The sequence below is a fragment of the Oncorhynchus masou genome, chromosome 5, assembly GCF_036934945.1.
Source record: "Oncorhynchus masou masou isolate Uvic2021 chromosome 5, UVic_Omas_1.1, whole genome shotgun sequence".
Taxonomy (NCBI): domain Eukaryota; kingdom Metazoa; phylum Chordata; class Actinopteri; order Salmoniformes; family Salmonidae; genus Oncorhynchus; species Oncorhynchus masou.
Genome location: NC_088216.1, coordinates 39,746,743 through 39,774,286, shown reverse-complemented (window position 1 = coordinate 39,774,286; position 27,544 = coordinate 39,746,743). Strand labels below are relative to the sequence as shown.

The window sequence follows — 27,544 nt, the reverse complement described above, 5'->3', positions numbered from 1 at the left end:
CTGCTTCTCCTTCACCCAAATCCAGATAGCTAATGTTCTGAAAGAGCTGCAAAATCTGGATCCCTACAAATCAGCCGGGCTAGACAATCTAGACCCTCTCTTTCTAAAATGATCTGCCGAAATTGTTGCAACCCCTATTTCTAGCCTGTTCAACCTCTCTTTCGTATCATCTGAGATTCCCATAGATTGGAAAGCTGCTTCTGTCATCCCCCTCTTCAAAGGGGGAGACACTCTAGACCCAAACTGTTATAGACCTATATCCATCCTGCCCTGCCTTTCTAAAGTCTTCGAAAGCCAAGGTAACAAACAGATCACCGACCATTTCGAATCCCATCGTACCTTCTCCACTATGCAATCTGGTTTCCGAGCTGGTCATGGTTGCACCTCAGCCACGCTCAAGGTCCTAAATGATATCATAACCAACATTGATACAAGACAGTACTATGCAGCCTTTTTCATTGACCTGGCCAAGGCTTTCGACTCTGTCAATCACCACATTCTTATCAGCAGACTCAATAGCCTTGTTTCTCAAATGACTGCCTCGTTTGGTTTACCAACTACTTCTCAGATAGTTCAGTGTGTCAAATCGGTGGGCCTGTTGTCTGGACCTCTTGCAGTCTCTATGGGGGTGCCACAGGGTTCAAGTCTCGGGTCAACTCTTTTCTCTGTATATGTAAATGATGTCGCTCTTGCTGCTGGTGATTCTCTGATCCACCTCCACGCAGACGACCCCATTCTGTATACATCTGGCCCTTCTTTGGACACTGTGTTAACAAACCTCCAAACGAGCTTCAATGCCATACAACACTCATTCCATGGTCTCCAACTGCTCTTAAATGCTAGTAAAACTAAATGCATGCTCTTCAACCGATTGCTGCCTGCACCCGCCCGCCCGCCTAGCATCACTACTCTGGACAGTTCTGACTTAGAATATGTGGACAACTACAAATACCTAGGTGTCTGGTTAGACTGTATACTCTCCTTCCAGACTCACAATAAGCATCTCCAATCCAAAATTAAATCTAGAATTGGCTTCCTATTTCACAACAAAGCGTCCTTCACTCATGCTGCCAAACATACCCTCGTAAAACTGACTATCCTACCGATCCTTGACTTTGGCGATGTCATTTATAAAATAGCCTCCAACACTCTACTCAGCAAATTGGATATAGTCTATCCCAGTGCCAACCGTTTTGTCACCAAAGCCCCATATACTACCCACCCTCGCTACATATTCACCGCCAAACCCACTGACTCCAGGTCATCTTTAAGTCTATGCTAGGTAATGCCCCGCCTTATCTCAGCTCACTTGTCACCATAGCAACACCCACCCGTAGCACGCGAATTGCAAAAATCACTGAAGCTGGAGACTTATTTTTCCCTCACTAACTTTAAGAATCAGTTGTCAGAGCAGCTGTACCTGTACACAGCCCATCTGTAAATAGCACACCCAACTACCTCATCCCCATATTGTTATTTATTTTTTTGCTCTTTTGCACCCCAGTATCTCTACTTGCACATCAACATCTGCACATCTATTACTTCGGTGTTAATGCTAAATTGTAATTATTTCTCCACTATGGCCTATTTATTGCCTTACCTCTCTAATCTTACTATGTTTGCACACACTGTTCATAGATTTTTCTATTGTGTTATTGACGTATGTTTGCTTATCTCAAGTGTAACTCTGTTGTTGTTTTTGTCATGTAATGGATGTGAAACGGCTAGTTTAGTTAGCGGTGGTGCGCGCTAAATAGCGTTTCAATCGGTGACGTCACTTGCTGAGACCTTGAAGTAGTAGTTCCCCTTGCTCTGTAAGGGCCGTGGGTTTTGTGGAGCGATGGGTAACGATGCTTTGTGGGTGACTGTTGTTGATGTGTGCAGAGTGTCCCTGGTTCGCGCCCGGGTATGGGCGAGGGGACAGTCTAAAGTTATACTGTTACAGCCGCACTGCTTTTGCTTTATCTTGGCCAGGTCGCAGTTGTAAATAAGAACTTGTTCTCAACTGGCCTACCTGATTAAATAAAGGTGAAATAAAAAAAATAAGAACACAGTCCCGATGCTGTGTTTTAACGTTTAGAAACGTCAGTAATCCTCGCATGCAAAACAATTTTCGAAACATATGGCCCTTGTCTTTCCTATTGGCTATAATGAATATTTTAAATAAAAAATATTCACTCGCTGTAGCAGTTTTGCACACACCCATATGCTGTGTGCCTCCAAGCGACAAACTAATCTTCCTCCCCAGTTACGCTTACAAACAGGTCTTCGAAGCACACAGGGTTGGGTAGGTTACTTTCTAAATGTAACCCGTTTTCATTTAATAGTTACCTGTCCAAAATTGCAATCTGTAACGTAACTTTTGGATTACCCAAACTCAGTAACGTTATCTGATTACTTTTAGATTACTTTCCCATTAAAAGGCGCAGGTTAGTAGCTGGCACAGCCACAAAGAGATAAAATCTGACTTTAAATGTTACCTTAAATTTAACCACACTTCCTAACCCTAATGTCATATTAAGACTAAAAATCTATTTATTTTCTTAAATGTTTACAACAGGCTATATCCAATTTTGACTTTGCAACTGGCCCATCTTGTGGAAATCACCCAGTTCTTCCTCAAGGACCTCATCTACCTTGGACCCCTGCATATTGATTCGGTACTGGTACTGCTTGTATATCGCCTAATTTTTGTTTTTTTATTGTGTTACTATTTCCTTTTTTATTTAGCAAATATTTGTCTTACTTTTTAACTCTGCATTTTGGGAATGGGCTCGAAAGTAAGCATTTCACCATAATGCATGCAGCACATTTTTGTGAACAAAGTGCTCTGTGAACAGAACATCCACTGGTGTGAACTCCGTGACAGCTCTGGTTGTCCTGCTTCGCATTCCATTCTCTACTCTCATCTGAGATGCAGAATAAAGCTACTACCGGAAGTGACTTTTTCGGAGCAGATTATGAGAATTTACACAGCAGGTTAGTAGAATTAATGTAGCAGGTTAGGTGAATAAAGTTAAGGTTAGGAAAAGGGTTAGGGTCTGCTAAAATGCTCTTCTAATCTGCTACGAAAAATCACTTCCGGCTGTAGCTGTATGTAAAATCTGACACCCAATTTGCATAAGGAACGACACCTCACATTTTCTTTCCTATCCAGACAAAGGATCAAATACCCCTGTTTGTGAACATGGCAGCTCTGCTTAAAATACAACATATGGGACGGGAGACAAGCAATGGCAGCAAACGCAGTCTCATCTCGCTGTAATATTCTGGATTGTGGATTTAGAGCTTTCAACATAAAAAAATACATAATAATTTTGTAGTATTGAAACAAGATCACCTTCTCTTGGTCACAGAGAGACAAAATCAACTTGTCCTTAGAGCTGAAGTTTGTAACGAGTCAGCAGGCATTTGAATGGCGGAAAACACTGGGCAGAAAATGCTCTGTCATCAGTTACCATTTGTACTGTAACTAAGTATGATCATATTTATTTGAAAGTTATAAGAAATGTGAGATATTAGATTAAGTCGGATATAATTTGATTGTTACTATATTTAGAAAGCATTTCAATCATTTAAACCCCTATTCCCCCACTTTTGTTGAATAGGAAAAATTATATAATTTTTTTTATATTTTTACATTTGAATCATATTTGTACTGTGTACTTGACCTTGTGTCCTAAAAATGACTACACCTCAGCAATGTATAACTATGTTTGATAAATAGATAACATAACTATGAGATTGTAATATTTCTGGTAGTATAAGCATTACTAGGTTTTGTTTGTGGCCCTCTCATTATAACGAATTACAGTGCTTTTGGGTGTGTCTATGTAGGCAGAAGTCAGGTTGTGTTTGTTTATGATTTTTGTCTGTCTTTATTAAACCGTGATTGACTACACACTCCAGTACAGTAGATGGTGACATGCACCTCTAGTGTTTGTTTGCCAACCGATTAATACCATTTACGAAGAAGTGAATGGGCTTGTGCAAACCTGGTGGAAACCGTGCCAAGGGCTGTGAGCGCTACCTGTCAGACATCTTTCTAGTTTTTCTTAGAAATCGTTTACCGTCCACATATGCCTTGGTGGGCGTGAGGGGACATTACAGAAACATTTGCTACCAACCGTCACGGGTAAGACATAATCCAATCGTTTTTATGGAAGAATTGTACATTTTCAAAGATATCCGTAGCTAGTTATTTAGCTTAGGCTAGCTAGCTAACGTTAGCTAGCTATCTCACCTGTGTGACAGCAAAATTCAAAGCTAGCAAACCTATGCAAAACTTCGCGACAAATGCTACTGACTAAGTAGCTAGTTAATCATTAAAATGGCTAACTATAATCTAGTGTTTGTTCTTATGTATGTTGTGAAGCTAATATGTAATGATAGCTAACTACTAGAGTTGTTGTTGTTAGCTGTTATTAACTAGCTAGCTTTTTTTGGCCTGCTTTCAACCAGACAGAGCGACCAGGGATTGTTATTGTAATCTCCGTTTTGCTTTTCGCTTGACATTTTCCTATTTAATTGCTCATATTCCATGTAGCAGTAGGCTATACATTGTTGTGTCGTTACCCCCTTGAATCAGAAATGATTCAAATAGTATCTATAGGGCAGCTAATTTAGCTAGCAAACATACAGTAGATACTTTAGTTATCTAACGTGGTTAGGTCTACATGGTTGTATTTTGCTAACACTAAAACGTGGATTAGTTGGTTAGCTAATTTAGCCGTATATCCCCCCCACACAAACTAAAATATGAAGCAATACTAATAACGTTAGTTACTACAAGCAAGCTTGTTAATTATGTAAGATCGGATTTGCGTTTTGTAGTGAGATAACGTTTTATATATATATATATATATATATATATATATATATATATATATATATATATATATTATATTTTATCTATTTAACCTTTAGTTATGGAAGGGGGTTTTGTGGCAACTAGCCTGTGGAAGTTAGGAAACCAAGGGACGAGTCAATGTTTGCCTTCAACCCAGACAGAAAAGTGTGAGCCAGGTCACAGTAACTAAAGAAATGAGGCGAGGGGAACAGTAGGCCAGCATCCTTTATTTTTTAGACTGCCTCGTTTCCTCGGAAGCCCATTGCCACTACCAACATTTGTTTAAAAGGTTGATGTAAAAGGTCAAATTCACATCTTGAAATTATGACCAAGTATTTCAAAATGTTGACTTGCTTATCTAGAAATGTTCTGATACTAAATAGACATTTTGAGATGCGCAAGTCAATCCATCTAAACACATTGCAGAGATCAGCACAGCAGGGCCGCTGGCAAACATCTGGCGAGCTGGCATTTGCCCCAACAAATATTGACACAAACACGTTGAAAAGGGGACAAAGTACTGTTGTTTAGACTGATTTGCCTCATGATTTGTGAACTTGTGCACAATTAATCTGTGCTTCAGTCTGATCAACTGTAGCCTACTGATAACAACCACAGCTGCAGGTAGCCTAGAGATGCCTATGCCCTCTGATCCCCTTTGGCCAGGGGAAACGAAGCGGTAACGTCATGTATTTATAGCCTAAGCTATGGATTTATAGCCTGAAATAGGCCTATTTATTTGTGTTAAGAGAAATGTTAATGTGATCAAATTTGGTTTATATTCAAACTTCGGGTGGCAAGGCTACCTAGACGTTATCAATCACATTATTGACTGGAATTAATAAACACAGTAGTGATGACCTACTGTGTGAGTACATTTTTAATTGGAAATGCTCAGCCCTGTTAGTTATTTTGTCCAATCTGGCCCCATCATAGCCCATATAAAACCGCTTTACAGCTGGTTTATTACAATGTTCTACTCTACAACAAGGGTCCTCCCCACTCTGGGACCTTGTCGTGCATCACCACATAATGTTACAAATGAAGAATCATGTATAAGTATGGTCTACTATCTCAACATTTCAACTTAGTATCTCAACATTTTGAGTTGTGTGTCTTTAAATTGTGAGTTCGTATCCTCATTTAAGATTTTTTTGGGGTGGTGGGAATGGGCTTCCATACTGTGGGACCCATTGTCATTCCAAAACATGTTATTAAACAGATATGAACATTTAGGCAAAAACATTTTGGTTCTATTAATTTGGGTGTATTTTATTCAGTCAGACTTAAGACCCATGCACAGTACTGAGACAGCCTTGGTGAAAATTGCAAATGATCTGCTCATGGCTGCAGATTCAGGATCATCTTGATTTTTCTGGAGCTCAGTGCTGCTTTTGACACAGTAAATCACACCATTCTACTGCAGTGCCTCAGAGAGCACACTGCCATCTGTGGGACTGCCCTAAACTGGTTCACCTACCTCTCTAACTGCAAGCAGGATGTCACCCTCGGTGATACAAGTTCAGAGGAGTCCATAATCTGTTGGGTCCTACAAGGGTTGGCGCTAGCACCCATTTTCTTCCTAGTCTACATGCTCCCACTTGTCCAGATCTTCGGAGAGCACAGTGCCCATTTCCACTGCTATGCAGATGTCGCACAAGTGTACCTTTAAACAAATCCTGTTTGGAAGAGGTAAAATCTTGGATGCAGAATTACTTCCTTCAACTCAACAGCAGCAAGACAGAGGCAATTCTGATACTCACCCCCCCAGCAGATCAACAACTCCTGCAGCATCTGTCTTGCAATAGAGGCCACATCATTCCCATCTCCTCAGTTATAAACTTGAGTGGGAAATTCGACCCTGCTCTCTCCTACAATACCCACATTAGTCACATTTGTAAAACGGCATTCTTTCATCTGAAGGAACATTTCCCGCCTAAAACCCTCTCACCATTTCTGATCAAGAAAAGCTTATCCATGCATTTGCTTTCTCTAGAATTGATTATGTGAACGCAGTACTTCGGGGCCTGCCTGAAAATTTAAATTAATAAATTACAGATCATCCAAAACAATGCTGGAAAACAAAAAAGTCTACCCCCATCTCCCCATCCATGCTGGCCTCCATTGGCTGTCCCTCAATGAATTGCCTTTCAAATTCACTTCGTCGTCTACAAAGCCTTAAATGGCACCGGACCTGCCTACTTGTCAGATCTACTCTCACCCTATAAACCTCCATGCACACTACGTTCAGGCCATGCTAAACTGCTCCATACCCATAGGACCTGGCTCTGCACAATGGGGTTATGTGCCTTTTCCTCCCAAGCTCCGTGCCTTTGGCGCTCCATTCCTGACAGTCTCAGGGCTGCTCAAAGCTATTGGGGCTTTTAAAGCAGTCTTTAAAGGTCATGGACAGTCAAAATCAAAAAATCAAAATCAAAATTTCATGAAGTTGGAGGATATTTGAAGAAAACCAGATCAAATATGATGACTAAAGGTATGAAAAATGTCTGCTTCTACATTGATAATGTTTGATCAGAAAGTTACTGGTCCCCTCCAGTGTCAAACACTTTGATTCATTATTAAGGGGAAGAGGAAATCACCTTAACTCTCATTTTATTACGCCAATGGTAACATGATATTATCTTACCTAATTTAAGTACTGCCTTGTAACCAACATTGGAGAAGGTGTTTTTGTAGAGGGACGTGGTTCATATAGCTAAATGACTACTCTCCTCTACTCTGGTGCCAACATTTGACTGTAGGATGTCAGCAAATATAACGAAGTTTACCTTATTAATCTATTATTATAGGGTAATAGTGAAGACATGAAAAATATGAAATAACATATGGAATCATGAAGTATCCAAAAGTGTTAAGTCAAAATATATTTTAGATTCTTCAAATAGCCACCCTTTGCCTTAATGACAGCTTTACACACTTGACATTCTCTCAACCTGCTTCACCTGGAATGCTTTTCCAACTGTCTTGGAGTTCCCACGTATGCTGAGCACTTGTTGGCTGCTTTTCCTTCACTCTGTGGTCCAACTCATCCCAAACCATCTCAATTTGGTTGAGGTCAGGTGATTGTGGAGGCCAGGTCATTTGATGCAACACTCCAGCACTCTCCTTCTTGGAAAGGCTATTTGACCACAGCCTGGAGGTGTGTTGGGCCATTGTCCTGTTGGAAAATTATAGTCCAACTAAGCGCAAACCAGATGGGATGGAGTATCGCTGCAGAATGCTGTCATAGCCATGCTGGTTAAGTGTGCCTTGAATTCTAATAAATCACAGACAGCAAAGCACCATCACACCACCTCCTCCACGCTTCACTGTGGGAACCACACATGTAGAGATCATCCGTTGACCTACTCTGCGTCTCACAAAGACACGTCGGTTGGAACCAAAAATATAACATTTGGATGAATCAAACCAAAGTACAGATTTCTACCGGTCTAATGTCCATTGCTTGTGTTTCTTGGCCCAAGCAAGTTTCTTCATATTATTGGTGTCCTTTAGTAGTGTTTTCTTTGCAGCAATTCGACCATGAAGACCTGATTCACGCAGTCTCCTCTGAACAATTGATGTTGATGTGTCTGTTACTTGAACTCTGAAGCATTTATTTGGGCTGCAATATCTGAGGCTGGTAACTCTAATGAACTTATCCTCTGCAGCAGAGGTAACTCTGGATCTTCCTTTCCTGTGGAAAGACCCCGTTTCATCATAGCGCTTGATGTTTTTTATTTTATTTGTTTAACTAGGCAAGTCATTACAATTTATGTGACTGCACTTGAAGTTCTTGAAATTTTCTGGATTGACTGACCTTCATGTCTTAAATTAAAGATGGTCTGTCATTTCTCTTTGCTTATTTGAGCTGTTCTTCCGTAATATTGACTTAACCTCTCTAGGGTATGTGGGACGCTAGTGTCCCATCTGGCCAACATCCAGTGAGGTTGCAGAGCGCCAAATTCAATTACAGAAATGCTCATTATAATAATTCTGAAAACAAAACATATTTTACATAGGTTTAAAGATTAACTTCTTGTTAAACCAACCACAGTGTCATATTTATAAAATGCTTTTCGGCGAAAGCATACCTAGCCCAGAACATACCTAGCCCAGAACATAGCCCAGTTGACAAATTATTACAAACAGTAACCAGCCAAGCAGAAGCGTTACAAAACTCAGAAACAGAGATAAAATTAATCCCTTACCTTTGATGATCTTCATATGGTGTTAATCAGAAGACATTCATTGACTCAATAAATGTTCCTTTTGTTCGATGAAGTCTCTTTATATCCAAAAACCTCAGTTTTGTTAGCAATCCACTGGCAGTTTTGTCAGTAATCCACAGGCTCAAACTCAGTCAAAACAATCAGACAAAAAATCCTAATTGTATCCGTAAAGTTCATTAAAACATGTTTCAACGATGTTTATATTCAATCCTAAGTTGTTGTTTTTTTGCCTAAATGATCTATAATATTTCAACCGGACAATAACGTCGTCAATATAAAAGGTAAACAAGAAATGCACATGTGCCTGAACTTTGGGTCCACTTGTTCAGACTGGTCTTACTCCCTCATTTATAAGAATACACGTCTGAAACGATTTCTAAAGACTGTTGACATCTAGTGGAAGGCATAGGAACTGCAAATGGAGTCCTATGTCAATGGATACTGTAATGGCATTGAATAGAAAACTACAAAAAAAAAAACTTCCTGAATGGATTTTTCTCAGGTTTTCGCTTGCTAAATCAGTCCTGTTATACTCACAGACACTATTTTAACAGTTTTGGAAACTTTAGAGTGTTTTCTATCCAAATCTACCAGTTCTATGCATATCATATCTTCTGGGCCCGAGTAGCAGGCCGTTAAATTTGGGCGTGCTTTTCATCCAAAATTCCGAATGCTGCCCCCTACCCTAGAGAGGTTTTAACCCTATTTTGTAAAAGACCATCTTCTGTATACCACCCCTACCTTGTCACAACACATCTGATTGGCTCGAAGCCATTAAGAAGAAAATAAATTCCACAAATTAACTTTTAACAAGGCACACCTGTTAATTCAAATGCATTCCAGGTGACTACCTCATGAAGTTGATTGAGAGTGTCAAGTGTGCAAAGCTGTCATCATGGCAAAGGGTGGCTACTTTGAAGAATCTGAAATACAAATGAAATATTTAGATTTTATACTTTTGGTTACTACATTATTCAATTTGTATTATTTCATAGCTTTGATGTCTAAACTATTATTCTACAGTGTAGAAAATCGTAAAAATAAAGAAAAACCCTTGAATGAGTAGGTGTCCAAACTTTTGCCTGGTACTGTACATGCATATGGAATGCTACAGTAGAAACGACAACACGATGCACAGAAGATGAGGCCCTTTGATAGGAACGCACACGTACTACGTTATTAGTTGTAAGTGAAACAACCATGAAGGCAATGCAGACACCAGCCAGAAAATATGCCAGGGGGGAAAAGTTTGTGCATGACCTGTTTTGACTAGAGATGCACAAATGTCTTCATACTTAATCTGGGGAAACACTGGGGAAGTGCTTGAACTCTCGCTGAAGAGTTTCTCAGGCTCAATAAAGCCTCAAACATAATTTGTCCAGTGAAATGGGCTACTACTTATGTGAATTACTGAGTAGGGGCAACACACCTTCATTGAAACTTGTTAGAAAATAATTTGAAATTGACTAGTTGAAACAGCCTATATATAAATAGCTTGAGGGCAGTGTGGGTTAACTGTCCTGTTGCGTAACAATCACATTTTGGAACAGTGAGTGAGACCATTCTGACATCGCCCACATAAAAAAAAACTAATGTTTGGATGACCATTAGAGATGTCTGGAACTTGTTCCCGAACCGCCACTTCCCGCTGCTGCTGGCCTTCACAGATTATGCCATTACGGTCCCGAAGTTGCCGGTAATAGGCTACACCAGTGGTCAACGACCTTTTTAGTGCCAATTTATCATAACTGACATGCAGATCGGTAGAAATGTTATGGCTTTCAAATGTACATGTTTGTTTTTTTTGCAGAGTGGTTATCGAAAGAGAGACACCTGGAAATATTGTTCAAATAGGCTACATTGAAGAACTACTGTAATTCTCAATGGATGTAAAAACAGACTTAATTTACTTGCTATTTGAGGTGGAGAAAAATTACTTTGAGAAGCTCCACAGCTCATTAGTGGTGGTGAGTTAAGAGAATCAGAAATACTATCAGCTCCCCAGATGGGCACATTTTATAAGCCTACATTTGCAAGCAGGCCAGGTAGCCTAAGCCTACTTATTTGTATAATCAGGTGCGTGTCCTTACTCAACATTGACAGGAGCGTTTCAAACAAAAGACAATAAATTGACAACTCATTGCCTAAATGGAATGAAATAAACTAGTTTCTCACAAGTGTAGCCTAGGTTGTGCGCTCTGCAAACAATGCGTCCACTCTGACAATGTGAAGAGTAAAAGACTGAAATAATAATAATATATTGATTGCATTAACAGAAATTATGGTAACCAAACAAACACAATTCTGGGAATTAAGGGTGAATGTACTACTGGTGTGCCATCCCCGCGGCGTCCGCAATGGATTAGTCTGCTGAGACAGGCGACAATCAAGATGTTTTTTTATGCAACGGCTCGACTAAAAAAATAAAAAATAAATATCGGTTGACCAACAGTCTATAAACCAAACAATCTACCAGTTGACTAAATGGGGTCAGCCTTAGACATTAATAAGGGATCATAGCTTTCACCTGGTCAGTCTGTCATGGAAGGAACAGGTGTTCCTAATGTCTTGTACACTTAGTTTGTTTGTGTATAAATATTTATTTATTTAAAACAATATATATTTTATGCACTTTGATATTATTCTTGTAATATGAAAAATGTGCTTCATAAGTGTAATAAATTATTAGTGCAATATCCTATACATTTTCTCCTTGGTGTTTCCTGCAATTTGCAGTTACTGCATTGATGATTAGCAGATGTAGGATTTTTTTTAGACTGCTCCATCCTGCTTCATCATACCAAAGCTTTTATCCCAATCAAAAAGAACTGTCCTACACTGATATGTGTGTCTCAGAATTCCGTGTTTAATTAAATCGACCTGATTTAATTGTATTGGCTCTGCTTTGGATACAACTCTGCTGAGTTATTTATATATATATATATATATATATATATATATAAACTAAGATATGATAAAATCTATAAACCCAAAAGTCTTATTATTATTATTTTTTTAACAAGGACCCACAGTCTGTAACTGTCACCTAGGCCAAACGGCTATCTGAGGACACCATTCAGGGCCTAAAACTATCGGTGACTCATGATGTACTCGTTTGCGTAATCTGGTAATCCAGGAGGGATTTAACTTTTCCTATCCTTCTGATGTAGCTGTGACCACCAATGTCACGGCTCTATGGTAGAACAGGAACATGGTAGTTGGGATTGCCTAGCCTATTAGTATGCCAAGGTAGGCTAAGTGGCTACTTTTTACTCTCTGTACAACAAAATGCTCAATGTTAGCATTTCATTGCCTTGTTTAGTTTAAGTCTCCATAGGTTTGTTTATATGCCTAAGTATAGTAGAATATCTAAACGTTCCGTTGACTGCAGTGGGATAATCCCTTGTGTAAACGAGAACACCTGTAATATAGACGAGTGTCTTGTTTTCTAATGTTTACATTTGATGTCACGTATGCTTTCTCTGCAGAGCCTGTCGTAACCGAAGTGGGCTTCAGTGTTAATGGCTGAACCATGAAGGCCCAACTTCAAGTTACTGGTGAGTTTTGACCTTTTGTTACACCCTAACTTATAGCCCTGAGTAGCTAATAGTAAAGTGATGGTATGTTTTTCTTTTTTTCAGTAGGCATTTAATATCGTTTTGTGGATAGAATGGAAATAAGAATCAGCCGCTGACCCCCGAGGAGGCAGAAGACACCTTTGAATGGGACTGGGCAGTGCTTATTCTCTATAGGCCTAGCTGATGGCACAGGCTCTGATCAAGTACTTATAGTGTATAGAATCATTTTATTTTGAGGGAACTTTGCTTTTCAGTGGTTCAAAAAAATATAAATAACATGGTAGGATATTAGCAGACCCCAAAACAAGTCTATTGGTTAGGCCTAAGTGAATGTAGTTCTCGCATTTCAAGGTTTATTTCTATATCTCACTTCAGTGACTGATAAGAGCATTTACTACACTTTTGTTTACCATGCTATTTGTGTGTTTTATGTCCTCTTTTGCACACAGTGCTGTCGGCCAAACTGAAGGAGAACAAAAAGAACTGGTTTGGCCCCAGTCCGTACGTGGAGGTGGCTGTGGACGGCCAGTCGAAGAAGACCGAGAAATGCAACAACACACACAACCCCAAATGGAAGCAGTCACTGACAGTGTAACTACAGCAATAATTATTTGCATTAAAATGTAAATGTATATTCATTTAGCATACAGTGGTTCTTCCTTATAAAGTTACGAGCTTATGCTGCGACTGTTAGTGGTAGATGGTGGCATTCTGTCATTGCACCACACTATCACAATGGGGAGTTAAAACGCTAATCAAAATATCGTTATCTTTAGAAAGTAGAAAGTTGATTGCAATTTCAGTAAAAAAAAAAATAATAATTAAGGAACTTGTCTGTCGGCCCTGCATTAAAAACCAAAGTAGTTTAACTTCTTATGGCTGCAGGTGTGCATTATTGAGTCGATTGGATGAAAAGGTGCCCATTGTAAACGGCCAGCTCCTCAGTCTCAGTTGCTAATATATGCATATTATTATTAGTATTGGATAGAAAACTGTCAAAATATTGCAGGCGAAACCCTGAGGAATATCAAACCAGGAAGTGGCTTCTATTTTGAAAACTCCATGTTCCATAGCCTCCCTTTGCTCCATTTAAAGGGATATCAACCAGATTCCTTTTCCTATCGCTTCCTCAAGGTGTCAACAGTCTTCAGATATAGTTTCGGGCTTTTATTTTGAAAAATGAGCCAGAACGATAACATCGCTTCAAGTGGTCACATGAGTTTTGCTCACGCAACAGAGTTTGGGCAGACATTGCCGTTACCTCTCCTACTGAACAAGACATTTGCGGTTGATATATTATCGATTTAAATATTTTAAAAACAACCTGAGGATTGATTATAAAAAACGTTTGACATGTTTCTGTGGACATTACGGAAACTATTTGGAATTTGTCTGCGTTGTCGTGACCTCTCTTCTGTGGATTTCTGAACATAAAGCGCCAAACAATCGGAGGTATTTTGGATATAATAATCATCTTTATGGAACAAAAGGAACATTTATTGTGTAACTGGGAGTCTCGTGAGTGAAAACATCCAATGATCATTAAGGATAAACGATGAATTTGATTGCTTTTCTGATTTTCGTGACCGAGCTGCTTGATGCTAAGTGTACTTAATGTTTTGTAGAGCGATCAATGATCTTATACAAACGCTTGGATTGCTTTCGCTGTAAGGCATAATTTCAAAATCTGACACGACAGGTAGATTAACAAAAGGCTTAGCTGTTTTTTCTTATATTGCACTTGTGATTTCATAAATGTTTTTAGAAATATTGTTTGAATGTGGCGCTATGCTATTCAGTGATTGTTAGATGACAATTATTCCGTAAACGGGATTGTAGCCATAACAAATTAAAGAAAATTGTGATAAATAAAAATATATACCAGTGTCGTGTCTTTGCTATGCCGGATTAAGTGATATGACTTGCTATTCTAATAAAATAATTTCTCTGTAATTAATATTACCTGATTAAACTAATCATGTAAATGTAATTAACTAGAAAATCGGGGCACCACTAAAGAATGTTTATTGAGCTGTTATCTTCCGAATAAACTCTTAAAGACCTGGTAATCTTTTACATCAATAGCAGTCAATTATTAATCGTCACCTTATTCAGTCTCATCTGAACATCGTAAACTCTTGGTTATCTTCACTAACCCTGGCTAACAAGTTGAATCAGCAATACAAAATTTGGTTTATTTATTTACTAATACCTAACAATCACACAGAACTACATATACACAGGATGGGTCATACATTGATTACTAATTGTCATTAAAGAAAATGTCCCTAGCTGACGGAACAGATTTGACGGCTGGTTACACAAAAAAAGGGGGTTGGGGTTCGAATGAAAGCGCGGGAAGACTGAGGAACAAATAATTTGGTCTCTGATTGGACCTTGTGAAGCTATGCTATCGTAAATACAGAATCTTATGCATTCTAAATAACCGCCCATTTGGAAAAGGAAAATGCAATAAATATTTACTCTGAACTGTGCTTCAAAGGTTGGTCATAGATGGAAGGCCATGTTACCCAACAGAGATCTCCCTTGTCCATTGAGGAATATGTCTTGTGGCAGAACGGATACGCTGTAGTACCGTCGTCGTGTGGTAGAACAAATACTTTGTCCGTCCTTTCCTAGCCCACGTTTACATCTGGTGCTGCTAACTCAACAGCTAGGAGGTATCACTTCTTTTGTGAATAAGAGTTCAACGTTTAAACTAAGTTGCCATACTTTGAGCTCACGCTGAAGTTGGCTTAGTTCTGTAGTTTGATATTAGCCCTTTTAATGTATGGACCGTCGTCCTCGGGAACACAAATGTTACATTTTCGTAAAGGGATTATGTAGTCGGGAGAGAAGGGAGTGTTTCATAGTTCACATCCAATGTCGGCTCACACGGACGGGGCCACTGAGTTGAGCCTGGTTCACTTATGAAAACCAATTCTCTCATTTAGAAGCTAAAATTACATTTCATCTGTTCACAAATAGTTTCATATTTAAACATTTAAATTGCACAACAGTTCCATGTGAATGTGATATCTATAATTGTAGACTTTCCAAGATACAGTTCATGTCATCCTATCATCAATAATAATGTCTCAGATGACAACTGATCTGATATCATTTTCTTTAAGTACCAACACATATTTTCAACTGGTTGGATTACCAAAATATGGTTCTGTTCACCACCATTTTGATATTATTCGACTCTCTATGTTAACAAATGGCTTTCCAAGAGTCACTCTCTAGGTTTGAGAGAGTAGAAAGGGGGAAAGGTATTTATGGGTGTCGTAAACCTCACCAACAGGCCAACGTCATGACACCAGTTTAATTTAACTTCTTGCGTCGAGCAATCCCGTATCCGGGAGCGTAATCATAGCCTCAAGCTCATTAGCATAATGCAACGTTAACTATTCATGAAAATCGCAAATTAAATGAAAGAAATATATTCACTCACAAGCTTAGCCTTTTGTTAACAACACTGTCATCTCAGATTTTCAAAATATGCTTTTCAACCATAGCTACACAAGCATTTGTGTAAGAGTATTGATAGCTAGCATAGCATTAAGCCTAGCATTCAGCAGGCAACATTTTCACAAAAACAAGAAAGGCATTCAAATGAAATCATTTACCTTTGAAGAACTTTGGATGTTTTCAATGAGGAGACTCTCAGTTAGATAGCAAATGTTCAGTTTTTCCAAAAAGATTATTTGTGTAGGAGAAATCGCTCCGTTTTGTTCATCACGTTTGGCTAAGAGAAAAAAAACGAAAATTCAGTCATTACAACGCCGAACTTTTTTCCAAATTAACTCCATAATATCGACAGAAACATGGCAAACGTTGTTTAGAATCAATCCTCAAGGTGTTTTTCACATATCTATTCGATGATAAATCATTCGTGGCAGTTGGGTTTCTCCTCTGAAGAAAATGGAAAAATGCACGCAGCTGGAGATTACGCAATAATTTCGACTGAGGACACCAAGTGGGCACCTGGTAAATGTAGTCTCTTATGGTCAATCTTCCAATGATATGCCTACAATACGTCACAATGCTGCAGACACCTTGGGGAAACGACAGAAAGTGTAGGCTCATTCCTGGCGCATTCACAACCATATAAGGAGACATTGGAACACAGCGCCTTCAAAATCTGGGCCATTTCCTGTTTGAAATTTCATCTTGGTTTCGCCTGAAGCATCAGTTCTGTGGCACTCATAGATAATATCTTTGTAGTTTTGGAAACGTCAGTGTTTTCTTTCCAAAACTGTCAATTATATGGATAGTCGAGCATCTTTTCGTGACAAAATATCTTGTTTAAAACGGGAATGTTTTTTTATCCAAAAATTAAAAGAGCGCCCCCTATATCGAAGAAGTTAAGGACCAAAAAATTGACAGCTGTGCCTTATAGATTGCAAACTATGTGGAAGAGATTTTTGATGTACCGATTCCATGGCACATTTTCCATTTATTATTACCTACTGCAGGCCCAAAACCTATGGGTTTAATCTTCTGAACCAATGATTATATTGAAGATCGAAGCCACCGCTTAATGAGTTCCGAGAGCCGATCTGTTATCCAACTATTATTATTATTGAATGACAGAGCATGGGGACTGGTCTTGATAAATCAATCAGATTTCTATTTTGGAATATAAGGATTATTTTGCTCTTCACTTGCAGTCACCTAGTAGCTTAGGCCTACAGTACTCTCGACCTGCCTCTTTGTACAGCGCCATATTTTCTTAACTGAAACCTTTCAATTAAATCGCTTTAGCCGTGATTGTAAAATGAATTGGCTGATGCGTTGGTCCAGAACCAGGAGAGTCACGGAGAGCCACCTCTTTTTTTGTTGTTGGTGTGATTTATTAAAAAATGGTAATTTAATAGCCCGGCTACTGTAGGTGTGAACCCCCCCCCCCCCCCAACTTGCAATATATTCCATGTTTATTTCAACTACATTTTAGTTGCACTTCCCCCAGCTCCACGACCACGGGTAAAACCTAGCTGAGATGATCAATGTATTTGTTGCATTATTGTATCATAATTTTCTCAAGCCAAAACGTCTTGATGGGCATCACCAGTTCATCTTTCCTTGTAGGCTTGGCAGAGTTACGGATGAATGTTTTCACTTGATGTCAAACAAGTTCGATCAGGTTTAAATTAGGAGACCTACATGTAGAGATGTTATACTGTAGGCCTACCGTAGGCAACATGAGTCGCACTAATGTTGAATAATGTGCTGTTAAAAGTGTTGTAGGTATTTTATTTATTTTTATTTAACCTTTTAATTTACTACATAAAGGTCTACTTACTCTGCTGGTGTCTTGACCTAGTTTATGCCCTCATTTGCAATGCAAATCCGGGTGGAAATGTGTTTTGGGCCATTGTCTGCATTTGGTCCATGCCTGGGCCTGCTGCACACAAAGTTCTTTGTTTGTCAGACAAGTCATTGCGTCGAAACTACAGAACTAAACAAGAGAACGCGCATGTTTACTGTTCTGGGGAGAAAAAAATATATAAAATCTCTTCAACTGTCTTCTGACTGATTAAAGCGATGTTGATTGCCTTTGCCGGCGCTCATCGTCTTCAACCATCATTGAGTCCATCTTACTGAGTCCACCAAATGCATTGTTTTCTAACCATTTTTGGATGGATCCATAACAAATTACTATGGGAATAAATATAACTGAATGACAGAAATATTGGAATAAATTGGGCTAAATAAGGCAACATTGTTTCTTACTGCAACACCCAAAGTCATCCAATTGTTATAATAGGATTTGAAGAAAGGTCAGGGAGGTGACAATGAACCCGATGGTCACTCCGACATACCTCCAGAGTTCCTCTGTGGAGATGGGAGAACCTTCCAGAAAGACAAGCATCTCTGCAACACTCCACAAATCAAGCCTTTATGGTAGCGTGGCCAGGCGGAAGCCACTCCTCAGTAAAAGGCACATGACAGCTTGGAGTTTGCCAAAATGCACCTAAAAACAAGATTCTGTTGTCTGATGAAACCAAGATTGAACTCTTTGGCCTGAATGCCAAGCGTCATATCTGGAGGAAACTTGGCATCATCCCTATGGTGAAGCATGGTGGCCAAATCGTGGTGGCAGCATCATGCTGTGGGGATGATCCTGCCAGATCCTTGATGAAAATCTGCTCCAGAGCACCCAGGACCTAAGACTGGGGCGAAGGTTCACCTTCCAGCAGGACAAAGACCCAAAGTCTGGCCCGGACTTGAACCCGATCAAACATCTCTGGAGAGACCTGAAAATAGCTGTGCAGCAATGTTCCCCATTCAACCTGACCAGAGCTTGAGAGGATCTGCATAGGAAAATTGTAGAAACTCCCCAAATACAGGTGTGCCAAGCTTGTAGCGTCATACCCAAAAAGACTAGAGGCTGTAATCGCTGCTGAAGGGGCTTCAACAAAGTACTGAGTAAAGGGTCTGATTACTTATGTAATTTTAGTTTTTTATTTGTAATACATTTTAAACATTTCAAAAAAACTTTTTGTTTTGTCATTATGGGTATTGTGTAGATTGTGTGTAGATTGATAAGGGTGAAAAAACATTTGAATATAAATGTTTGAATAATTCTGTAACGCAACAAAATGTGGAAAAAGTCAAGGTATCTGAATGCTTTGAGAATGCATTGTATATCACTAGTAGTACATTACTCTTAATTCCTAATCTACACTTTCTTGCTTTGGTTACGTAATTGCTGTTAATGCATTAAATATTATTATTCCAGTCTTCCTGTTATCATTGTTGGAGTGGACACATTGTTTGCACAGTGTACAACCTATGCTACACTTGTGAGAAACGACTTTTAAATTACTACCATGATGTTGTTTTTGTAGATGGATTGGTAAAAGAAAAAAATCACATTGATTTGCATGATTTTATTCATTAATGCGTACATTCTAATGTCAAATGTAATGATATTAATTTCAAAGGATCTGTCTGGATCAAGTGCCATTCTGTGACTTTGGCTAATGCGCCTTATTTATTTTTTTGCCGTGGTATTGAGTATCGTGATACTAAACCTGGTGTCGAAGTCAAAATTATGATATCGTGACAACACTTGTCTCTTCCTTGTGTACTGTTGTATAGTCTACGTGCAGTGTTTAAACCCTAACTATACTTTTTCCCTCTACACAGAATTCTCACACCTTTCAGTAAGCTCATTTTCCGGGTATGGAGTCATCAGACGCTGAAAGCCGACATCTTATTGGGAATGGCTACATTGGAGATCAGTGAAACCCTAAAGTCCAATGATATGAAACGTGAGTTAATTCTCTTTTCCCTATAAGGCAACAGAGCAGGTAGTATGAAATGTGATGATCTGAAATCTCTGACTCTTTGATACTGGAAAAGCGTGATGCATTGGGACGTAAGATATACGGTGCCTTCAGAAAGTATTCAGACCGCTTGACTTTTTCCACATTTTGTTACATTACAGCCTTATTCTGAAATGTTAAATATTTTTTTCCCCTCATCAGTCTACACACAATACCCCATAATGACAAAGCAAAAATAGGTTTTTAGACAGTTTATTTTTTTATACATTTTCTAAAATATCACATTTACTTAAGTATTCAGACCTTTTACTCAGAACTTTGTTGAAGCACCGTTGGCAGCATTTACAGCCTCGAGTCTTCTTGGGTATGACGCTACAAGCTTGGCACACCTGTATGTGGGGAGTTTCTCCTATTCCTCTGCAGATCCTCTCAAGCTCTGTCAGGTTGGATGGGTAGCGTTGCTGCACAGCTATTTTCAGGTCTCTCCAGAGATGTTTGATCGGGTTCAAGTCCGGGCACTGGCTGGGCCACTCAAGGACATTCAGAGATTTGTCGCTAAGCCACTCCTGTGTTGTCTTGGTTGTGGGTCGTTGTCCAGTTGGAAGGTAAACCTTCACTTTTTTGACAAACTTCAAGCAGGCTGTCGTGCCTTTTACTGAGGAGTGGCTACCGTCTGGTCACTCTACCATTTGTTTATCCATTAGAAGATGGCTGTAACGTAACAATGTGAAAAAGTCAAGGGGTCCGAAGGCACTGTACAAGGTCTTTGCAATATATATTTACATATAGTCCTTATATACTTTTTGTCTTGTCAAGGCCTTCATATAGGCCTATATCTGTCTGACTGCACACACGTTATGGAAGAATTAGATTTTCTTCTCTAATCCACTATTTCATACATGTATGGTATTATTTGCGACGCAACCCTCACTCCAGCTTATATTAGCCCACTCTTGACTTTCACTCAAGCAGGTGAATGGGCTTCCTCTGCCAATACAGTGAGCCCTTTCGGTCATGGTCGGCATGTGACCCTCAAACACCCGATTCATAAATTATTGCTCTACAGTCCGAGGTCAAAGGAACCAGACACACCACCTATCAAAGCTAATGAATAAAAATGATAATAATATGGTACATAAATGCTATTCATACTTGTTATCCCAGCCATAGCTTTTTCAGGAACACAAGTCATATTTCTCACATGAGATGGGAATAGATCTAGGCTAGAATTCAAGCTAATCCACCACATCCATGCTTATACTCTCTTTAGTTTGTTTACAAACTAGCATGTGCGTACACATGCTTACATGCCTGCGTGTATGTGTGCGCGTGCTTACATGCCTGTGTGTGTGCGCATGTATGTGTGGCGTGCATGCCATATCTCTCATCTCTCCTCTCCTGTGTGTCAGTCTCTGAGGTGGTGCACACCCTGCAGTTGTGTTCAGACCGAGACCACACTGACGTGGTGGGGGACCTTTCAGTCTGTCTGGACGGCATGCAGGTGGACCCAGAGACATTCACCTCTGCAGAGAGGGACCATGGTGAGGGATATGTGATTTTAAAAGGGATTGTTCACCTGAATAACAAAATTACGTATTGGTGTATTGTGCATAAATGCTAATATACACTACCGGTCAGAAGTTTTAGAACACCTACTCATTCAAGGGTTTTTCTTTATTTTTACTATTTTCTACATTTTAGAATAATAGTGAAGACTTTGAAATAACACATATAGAATCATGTAGTAACCCAAAATCATGTAGTAATCATGTAGTAACCCAAGTGTAGTAAGAGTGTGCAAAGCTGTCATCATGGCAAAGGGTGGTATTTGAAGAATGTCAAATATAACATATATTTTGATTTAACAGTTTTATTTTTGGTTACTACATGATTCCATATGTGTTATTCCATAGTTTTGATGTGTTCACTATTATTCTACAATGTAGAAAATAGTAAAAAAATAAAGAAAAACCCTTCAATGAGTAAGTGTTCTAAAACTTTTGACTGGTAGTGTAGGTAACATTGACTTGCATTGGACTTGTGCGACATGCTAAAAAGTTAGCATTTGAAACAGTGGCCCGATCAACGCATGGATTGCTGTCATACTTTGTCAATGGACACCTTATAGGCAAAGGAAACCAGTATGTAATTTGGGTGAACTATCTCTTTAATATGTTTCCCTGGATAGAATGGGATCAATTCTCCCCCCAGAATTTTATTATTCTATTTCTCCCCTCAGAATTGTATTCTTTGTTTTGATTTTTAATAACATTTCAACAGTTGCTGTTCCAAATGGGGAGGTGAGACAGAACAGAGATAGTGTCAACAGGTATTGTTTTTATACTTCTAAAATATTTTCTAACAATTGTTTTATGTCTTCTGTAAGTTCAAGTGAACAAACCTACTTTTGACAATTTTTGGAAATGTCCTTAAGGTACTCAGTCAAAGTAGCATATCTTCCCAATGTGAATACTAGATATGGGCACCGATATGGAAATACTTATTTCCACCATAATTTGCAAATAAATTCATTAAAAATCCTACAATGTGATTTTCTGGATTTTTTCTCTCATTTTGTCTGTCATAGTTGAAGTGTACCTATGATGAAAATTACAGGGCCTCTGTCATCTTTTTAAGTGGGAGAACTTGCTCAATTGGTAGCTGACTAAATACTTTTTTGCCCCACTGTATATCTATATCAGTTGAATTTTAGTCTGGGAAGTCCTGATAACTGCTTGCTGATTGCAATTATCTTAAAGAACATATCTTAACAATTCTTGATCCTACTTAATTTACATTCTTGGTTAGGGAGGGGGGGGGGGCAATTTTCTTTTACATGACATTAACACTTGACAGTATGTAAATATTTATATTGCTTTCATAAAAGTATTTTATAATTTTATAATTGTTGATGTCAGTGATGTGATCCTCCGGTATGTGTATATTGTAAAATTAAAAGTAGTAGTGGTATAAGTAAATAAAAAGGTTGATCACAAAATAAACGGCACTAATGGAAGCAAAAAGTAATAGGCACTACCTGGCTTACATTACAGCCAAAACATCAAAGAAGAAGTATATGTTGAAAAAGGACTAGTGGCCATTGGCTATGTTACTTTTGTTCCTATTTTTTGATTTTTAGTGATAACATACCACCCAGATCCAGCAGGGACACGTCCCCTTCCAGTGACTCCACAGAGGACTGGGTCATCGTCCCCAACGGCCACACGGTCAACAGCATGGGTTCTCCGGCCCCATCCCCAGGGGGCTCCAAGTCCACACGTCCCCCCAGACCTGCACGGCCTCCCCCTCCCACCCCCGCAGACCAGCCGCATCCCCAGGTGGGCACCACACAAAAAAAAAGTAGAAATACCATAGTATTACCCTAGATATGTATGGTAGAAATACCACAGCAATACCATAGCCATACTATAGAAATACTATAGAAAAAGTAAAACCATAGTAATACAATAATAAACATAGACTTCTCTGGCAGAACTATTGAAAGATATTCCTTTCATGTGTTGACATGCTAATGCCATGTCCATTTATTGCGTTCTCATGTAATGAAACTGTCATGGTTTCATGCCATTCGCTATTCATGCCATTTTGTGAAATTGAAAGAAATAAGTGCTGGCCAGATATGGTATTCAACACAGATATGCATTCTAGTAACCTTTTAGCCTTATTTACTAGACTCTCATCGGCATCTCCTACTAGCGACCACAGCTAACATTCTCTCCTCCGTCCAGCCTCCTCCAGCAGCTCTACCCATAGCGAGGTGAGTGAGCCCCGGCTTCATACGGCTCGTCCCTGGCCTCGGCCAGCGGGGCCTCCTCAGACCCCCCCCAGGAGAACGGAGCAGCACCAACACAGGCAGCCAGCACCCCCCCAGCCATCGGGGCACCAGCCGGTGCACCCCCATCTGGTGGGCCCCCCCGAGTCATCCCTAACGGCCCACTGCCTCCAGGGTAAGGGGACTCATAGATGCCTAACCAGATGTTATAATGAGGAAGTACAAAAAGAACAAAACAAAAAAAGCCCTGACCAGCTCCGTCTATAGAAAATGTGCACATGCGTTCGTGTCTGTAGAGTTATTACTTTGTTTTAATGCACATATTCACCGACCAAGCTATTGCATATGTCGGGAGTTGACTGTATTTCCTATATAGCCTATTTTATGTTTTGTGCAATATATCCTTACGCTGTGTACCAGCATCATGTAAGAGATTCGGGCCTTATCACATCCGGATGCGATTGGGAGTCCCTTAGGGCGGCACACAATTGGCCCAGCGTCGTCCGGGTTTAAATAAATGTTTAACGCCACGTTGGTTATGAATAACGGTTGACACTTCATTTTGATATTTCAAACAACCTCTCAACCGCCAGTAGATGGGACTTGAGAGATTTCTCACTCATTTGACAGTCAGTAGAAAGAATTATTTACTGCGTCAGCGTTAGTATGTTACATTAGCGCAGGTATCCCTATTGTATAATGCATAACGTGGGTAGTTACATGTAATAAGTATAAGTAGTAAAATATATGTCAGTTGCTAGTAATAATATTCTTTGAAATTTCAATGAATGTGAAACCACATTTTTGCTATGCTTTTTATGAGGAACTTAACATTCCTTTAGGTATTACGATTACATTTGTGCAAGCCTGTTGCCTGTCAAATGTAGTTGCTGACTGTTCTGTGTGTTTTTTGTATGAAGCTGGGAGCAGAGGGTGGACCAGAATGGCCGCATGTATTTCGTGGATCACATTGAGAAGAGGACGACATGGGACCGACCAGACTCTCTCCCCTCTGGGTAACTAACGCTTAAGAAACAAATACTTTATTCATCAAATCCTTATTTCATTTTTAATATACTGTATGTTTGGCTTTCATAAGGCAGTAGTGTATAACTGAGCCTACTCTTTGAAAAGTAACCAATGTATTTTGGATTACAGTAACTAATGTGTATGTTATGCTGTATTAAAAATGTGATAAAGTACAATGATGAATAATTTTAGTTAAATTAGTTTCAGTAGAGCACCTGCACAAAGAGGACACGACTACTAGTTTGACATGATGTGGCACTAGGAATGTTGCATAGTACCAGTTCTAGCTCAGTTGTAATGCTAAATACCTTCCTTACTTGTTTCTTTGAGGTAAGTTTTGACCGACTGCCTTTGAATGTCTTGGTGCCGACTGGGGAGCTCTCCTTTGTCTACACCCATTCAGCATCGTTCACACCCTATTAAGCTTTAGCTCCACCAATCTCTTTAAGTGTTGATCTGAGCTTTCTGTCCTAACAGCAGTTAAGCACCCAAGCTTACTGGCTAACAGTTGTCGCAGTGACATTTTATTAAAATGGAAACTTGCATTGTGGAGTATTTTGTTAAGACATGTAGCTAGCTAGTGAAACACTGAACCATATTCACAACTCATAATGTTACTATGAATGTGCAGGTAGCTAACCAACCAAGTGCAATGTTAGCTAGCTAACATTAGGCTATGACTAGCCAAGCAAATGGCTCTTGAGATACGAATAATAAGATCGTACATGTAACGTTAGCTAGCGTACCAGTTAGCTAGCTAGCTAACAGTACACTTTAACTTGAAATCAAAACAACTTTGTAAAAATTTGAATCATGTAATATCTGAAAATGTAGCTGACTAGGCGATCTTACCCATATGCATCACGTGACAAACTTTATTTGTCACGTGCTGAATACAACAAGACCTTACTGTTAAATGCTTACTTACAAGCCCTTAACCAACAGTGCAGTTCAAGAAGAAGAAAATATTTACCAAGTAAAATATAATATAAAGTGACACAATAAAATAACAATAACAAGGATATATACAGCAGGTACCGGTACCTAGTCAGTGTGCGTGGGTACAGGTTAGTTGAGGTAATTTGTACATGTAGGTAGGGATGAAGTGACTATGCATAGATAATAAACAGCAAGTAGCAGCATTGTCCAAAACAAATGGGGGGGGGGGGGGGGGTTTCAATGTAAACAGTCCGGATGGCCATTTGATTAATTGTTCCGCAGTCTTATGGCTTGGGGGTTCCTCCTTTAAAAGTTGCGAGCTTACGCTGCGGGACTTAGAGATAATTTGTGGTTTAATACGGTACCCTGCGTTACCACTTCATTGCTCCAGACCATCACAAGGGGGAGTTAGAGCACTACTTATGCAATTGGCTCCTAATGTGTCTCTAACGGAATGGGCAACATAAACCTAAGTAGAAACTGTTACACTAAGGTTTTATTATTTTATTTTGTTAGGATTTTTTTTGCTCTTACTGTAGTACTGTAGGCCTATCCTGACCGGTCACGTTGTACAGGGCCTGAGTGCCGCAACGGTCTAAGACACTGCATAGCAGTGCAAGCTGTGTTGCTCCAGATGCTGGTGCCGGCCTCGAATGGGAGACCCATGAGATGACTGTATGTTTTTGTTTTTTCTCCCTCTAAAAACAGAAATAAATCATTCTAAATAACAAACAAGTTTTGTTTACAAATTAGTAACTATGTCTCACCCCATGTTCAAGAATGTCCTTTTTCTCAGTCATTTTATGTTATTTGAAAATAAAATAATCTCCAAAATATTTAAGGGACATTGCACTAATAATGGTGCTCACTAGGGAAATGTTTCCGCTGTTCTGTTCTTAGTGCCAGTCTGCATGTTCAAACTAAAACAATGTAACTAATAATGGCATCTTTATGCTTTCATTTAATAAAATAATGATAAAAATACTCTTTCAAAATGCAGATGTTTATTTAGTTATGGATCCATTACGAATTATGGGAATAAATATCACAATTACAGAAATATCCTCTATGTAGTTATTTGCGGAGAGTCACGTTATATTTTTTGATACACTGTAGGTCTACTGTAGTCGTGTTGAGTAATATGCTGTTAAAAGTGGGGTAGGTCTTATTTATTTAAAGAGCATATTGAAGTTAGAAGTAATAGCCTACAAGCACTGTTTCGCACTGCTCTGAGACAAGCATTGGGACTGTTCTTGATGAATCAATGAGATTTTTATTTTCACTGAATCTCCGTTTGAGTATTGGTTAGACTAGAATTTGAATATTAGGGTGTAGAAATGTTATGCTCTTAGTGTAACCTTTATTTAATTAGGCAAGTTGGTTAATTAAGAACAAATTCTTATTTACAAGGACAGCCTACTCCTTCCTCCCCATCGGGGAATTGAACCCCGGTCTCCTGCAGAACACTGGATTCTTTAGCTATATAGCCCAGTTCTGTGCTCCTGACCGTCACGTTGTACAGCTCCATATTCTCCGTTCCATCCTTACGGAAACCCAGAGGGTTTTTTGTTTTCCTTGGAATAGAAACACCATAATATTAATCAAATGAATCCCAAACTCTAAAAGTAATTGGAAAGGTATATACAAATTATTTGTGGTCTTGTGGTTACAATAAAGAATGTTAACAAGATGTTGTGTTTTTATTTACAGTAGTGATGGATAGCTGGTGACATTTTGAAACAGGTTTTCAAACACTTGTATTCCATTAGCAGACAATAGACTCTTTATAGCTCGGCTACTGTAGGTGTGAACATCCCCCTACCTGC

The 27,544-nt window shown here is 39.2% G+C and overlaps 1 pseudogene; it reads left to right on the top strand.

Moving 5' to 3' along the window:
- Nucleotides 1-3,920: 3,920 nt before the first annotated feature.
- LOC135539569 (E3 ubiquitin-protein ligase Itchy-like) overlaps nucleotides 3,921-27,544 on the top strand; it is a 56,224-nt pseudogene continuing 32,600 nt past the window's right edge.